Source organism: Balaenoptera musculus, chromosome 16 (assembly GCF_009873245.2).
Source record: "Balaenoptera musculus isolate JJ_BM4_2016_0621 chromosome 16, mBalMus1.pri.v3, whole genome shotgun sequence".
NCBI lineage: Eukaryota > Metazoa > Chordata > Mammalia > Artiodactyla > Balaenopteridae > Balaenoptera > Balaenoptera musculus.
In genome coordinates this window covers 14,301,679-14,306,417 of record NC_045800.1, presented here as the reverse complement: position 1 = coordinate 14,306,417, position 4,739 = coordinate 14,301,679, and the positions used below count along the sequence as shown (strand labels likewise).

The 4,739-nt window shown below is 40.1% G+C and overlaps 1 protein-coding gene across 1 annotated transcript in view; it reads left to right on the top strand.

Moving 5' to 3' along the window:
• The first annotated feature begins 22 nt into the window (after positions 1-22).
• The window catches only part of LOC118882701 (pancreatic triacylglycerol lipase), a 63,051-nt gene continuing 58,334 nt past the window's right edge, over positions 23-4,739 (top strand). The window contains exon 1 of the mRNA XM_036828875.1: positions 23-97. The gene's annotated coding sequence lies outside the window, so the exon portion shown is untranslated. The remainder of the gene's footprint in view (positions 98-4,739) is intronic.

Genomic DNA, 4,739 nt, shown 5'->3' with positions numbered 1-4,739 from the left:
TTCCAGATATAATCTCGATGGATTTATTTAATGGGAGCAATGGAAAAATTAAGCTGGTATCCAGACCAAACTTGGCCCTTGTAAATGAGATAGAAAGGTACAGTTGCCTTTTTTCTATATAGAATGTTTTCCTTATTGACAAGCTTTTATCTGTCCCTTAAAACCAGACTAAGCCCTGGGATTCTGGGTATCACTGACAAAATAGAGCTGAGTTAGTATTTCCCTGAATAAGAGGAGGTGTTACAAGTAGGGTGATGTAAACTCATCAGAAAATGAGCCTCTGTCTGGTTGAGTGTTTGAAGTACATTTAGAGTATTTCCAGGTGGAATAATCATTGTTCTAAAATGATTTGAAGAATATTTACTATGTTGTTAAACCTCGCTAAGGCAAATTATGTCTATAGTTCATGATGTATAGTAGATGATAACCCTGTGGGTTGATACATCTATCGATTAATAATAAAAACTAATGAGAGCGCATTAGTATTTGCAAGGTGTTCCTTGGTCTTCAGGGAGCGTGTGAGGTAAGAGAGATTTTGGAGCTTATCTATGATGTATGTATCAGTTAGTAATGGGCCCTGAGGATCATCAGCCCCTTCTTCTAGAAACCCCCTACCACAGAATTACTCATCTCCCTGGGCCTTGAAGATCCCGTTGCAAATTTTTATTTAACCTAAAAGCAGCATTTCATTTCTAAAGCCCTTGACTAACCCTTTGTGTTTATAATAACAATATTGTAATATTTAAATGTGTCATTTGTGTTTTTTCTTTTATTTTGCTTCAATTTCGTCTAATCCAGTTGTCCTCATCCAGTGAAAATAAAAGATGAGTGTTTTTATTTGTTCTGTTCTCTATCACTGGGTTCAGTGTTTGGCCCATAGCACTGTGCTATGAATATTGTTGAAAAGAAATGATGACAGATACTCTGCAGAGGGTCTCTTGATTCTCCTTGTGCCTTGTTGCCAACTGAACCTTAAGAAGAGACCCATGGGTGTACGTGAACTTGAGTTGTGGCAGAAAGCAGAGAACAAAGTGGGGTGACCTTCCCGCTGAGCAAGGAGGAGATAGAAGGTGGATTGGAGAGCAAGGCTTAGTGGAAGGAGGAGAGGAGATAAGGCTGTGTTTGGCATGATCCGGCTGAGCATCCTACCTCCCTGGTGCCATATCAGCCTGAGGCCCGCGCCAGCCCAGGAACAGGGAGGCCACGCACAGCCCTGTAGGAGAGTCTGAACCCTACTGAGTAACTGCATCGCAGCCCCAGTACTCCTGAGCAACCTGGCAGTGGAGTTGGTCCATGGCTCTGGGGGATGGAAACGTCCTGTTAGAGCAGCTGCCCCGAGCCTGCACTGCTCTCTGCTCAGCCTTTCTTCCTTTCGGGAGGGGCTGCCAACTGGGAGGAAGAATTATGAATCAGGGTGCTGCCCTAGGCTCTGTGTGTCCTGGCTTGCTTCCTTGTTCGAGGTGTCTCTGGGCTGGCTCTTTCTAAGCTTGAAACAACAAATCGGACTCACTTAACTTCTGGGAACCCTATTTTAATAAACTATAGACTTTCTGTCCCATTGTTCTTAATATCTGTCCCCTTTTTTGCATTATAAGAATGTCGTATGAAAAATAGTGCATGAGCTATCCAGGCAGATCTGAAAGTTCAAGGTGACAACATTATTTTCTGTGTGTATTGCTGCCTAGGAAAGCTCTTAAAAAAATGATTCCCTTGCTCTCTGAGTGCCCTGCGTTACTATAGCAGAGTATTGGGGGCAAAGGCTGTTAGGAAATTCTTCTGCTTCTTGAGCGAACTGCCCTTAATGCTGAAAAGTGACTTCCAATCCCATTAGCCATCACTTTCTCCACTGCCCATTGCCATCGGTTCACACTCGTACCTCATCATCACAGTACCCACAAATGCCCTCCTCTAAACTTGCACATGGGAGCATCCCCATCTTGGACCACAACTGCTTTCCCTTCAGGCCGACGGAGTGAACTTCTCAGACCTTGCGACTTCTGTTCCATTACCTTTCTACTTTCTTGAAACCCACCAACCCATTTCCTTTCACACCCAGCTTAAGTTGCATGATAATTTAGTTTAGTAATAATGCCTATTAACACCCTAAACTCCCTTTTTTTGCATCCTGTTGGGCAAAACCTCAACCTGAGCACACCCAGTGTTCCTCTTCCTCTAGGCCAGCACTCAAATAGTTGAGGGCTACTGGGACAGTCATGTCTCAGAGAAGACATGTATAACTATAAATTGATCATCAACACTGTCCTGAAATTCTACCTGTTTTTTGGTTTTTTGTTTATTTGTTTGTTTTTTGCTTTTTAACACCTCTTACCCCAAACTCTCCACCTACTTTATACAGAAAACAGAGGTCATCAGAGAGCAAATCTCTCCTCTTTTTAATCCAAACATGTCAATTACTTACATCTGCATCCATTTTATCCTTTTTCTTTCTAATAAGGAAGCTGCCCCTTCTCCCACCCAAGGCCAATGCCTGCCTCTGTGCATTGGATCTCACTCTCTCTAGCCTTCTTGGGAATCCTATCCTATTGGTTACATTTTCTTTCCTTTGCACATTCAAGCTCTCATTGCTTTAGATTTTTTAAAGTCTAAGTCTCTCCCATTGGGGGAAAAAAAGTCATTCTCAACCCTGTTTTCCCCTTTAGTCCCATCTGACCTGAAAATAGCTCTCACTCACGTTTCCAGTGACTGCCAGGTACGAAGTTGAATGGGAAGTTTTACTCATTTATTCCATCCCTCAACAGAATTCAGCACTGTTTTTTCTTTTTACTTTTTGTTGTAGAAATTTTCAAATATTCACAGCAGCAGAGAAATTGGTTAAATAGAACTCCCAAGAACTTGTCAGCGAGTTAAATGATTTTCAGATTTTGCCAATTCTATAAGTGTGTCCCCAAACACACACTCCCTGTTTTTGTTTTGTTTGTTTGTTTTTGCTGAACTATTTTAAACCAGATCCTACGTGTGATACCATCTCTCCCATTTACACATCAGTATGAATCTCTAAACAATAAATTTGTTGAACATAATCATAATATCTATTTTAACAATAATTTTTAAATGAATTTAAGGTTAACCAAAAGAATTAACCATAATTCCTTAATATCATCTTACATTCAATTTGTTTTTAAATCTCCCAGACTGTCTGAAAAAGCTCTTACGGCAGTTGGTTTGTTTAAATTGGAATCCAAGCAAGATCCACAAATTGCATATGATTAACATGTCCCTAAGTCTCTTTTCATCTATAACAGTACCCCTCCCCCTTCTTCCACACCAGTTGTTAAATAAACCAGGTTACTTGTCCTGTAAAATTTCTCACATTCAACTGATGGGATCCCCTTGGTATCATTTAGTACATTCCTCTCTCCTGTGTATTTCCTGTAAACTAGTACTTAGGTCGGGACACTTGATGGGATTCCGGTTCCTGTCTGCTGGGCAGTGGGGATTGACCCCCTCCATGTGAGATGGGTAATTTCTGCACCTTACTTACAGCTCTCAAGTTAACTGGTGATCTTTTATTCATTCAAAGGATTATGTATGTAATCACTTTATAAATTTGAAAGGGCTATACCAGTTAGAGTTGTAGGTAAAACAAAATACTGACTGGATTCAAATCTAGTTGCTAAATGGCAGGCTAAGAGGAGAAAGGTGACTTGAAGAAGGTTTACTAGGGTTTGTGCTCCAGGAAGATTGGAGGAAAGGGGCAAATTATGTAAAGATCCAATTACAGAAGAGGCATTGAACTCTGCACTATGGCTAGGGCTGGAGGAGGTGGATCATAAATGTTCCTGCAGAAGTTGAGGAAAATTCAGATACCTGGTGGAGTTGTGTGTCTGTTTCCCCAGGCTCCTCAGATCAGAGTGAATAATAGAAATTCCCTGCTTAACAGAGCCGTCAGGTTGTGTTGACTCTGCAGCTCTTCAGAACAAGCAGTGTGTCTCAGGAACAGAAGTGTAATTTATGCCGAGTTATTGTTTCTCAGCCTTTTAAAACCTAAGCTCATGTTAGATAAACATAAAAATCTTATGTTCCTCCTGGGGTCTTTACTCCTACATTTGGGAAAATCAATCTTTTTTCATATACCCTCTGGCCAAAAAGATTTCATAAATCTTTACTTTCTGCAGATTGTGTAATAAAAATGATAGGTGTGTTTTGTGTTATGTTTTGTTATTTTTTCCCCCAAATACATACTTATAATACCAGATGGGCTTCTTTATTTTACACATGATTCTCTAAGAGTTCTGCTCTAAATGATTTAAGTCTTATACTCAAGAGAGTGGAGTCTTTCTATTAGATTTCACTCCAATACGAGAGAATGTCTGAATGTCTATATAGACTGGGCCAAGATTTTTGGTGAATGTTTTGTCCCATATACAGTCTATTTTCAAAGTTTGAGTTTTGCAAATATTTAACCTTTACAGAGTCATATATCTTTCTTTTCTTTTCGGAGGATTTTTTTCATTCATTCATTTAAAAACCATTTATTGCGTTACCCTTATGTTCCAGGCATTGTGCTAAGTCATAAGGGTATATGAAAAATGAGATAGTCCTTGCTCTTGAGGTACAGATAGCATTGCAGAGGACACAGGAAAATAAATCCTTGATTATAATACATCATGACAAGGACTGTGATAGAAACAGGCACAGGGGTGAGAGTGGCATAGAGAAGAGCCAGCTTACTCAACTACTCTCACACCTTCATCCTTCACTCACTGATAATGATAAAG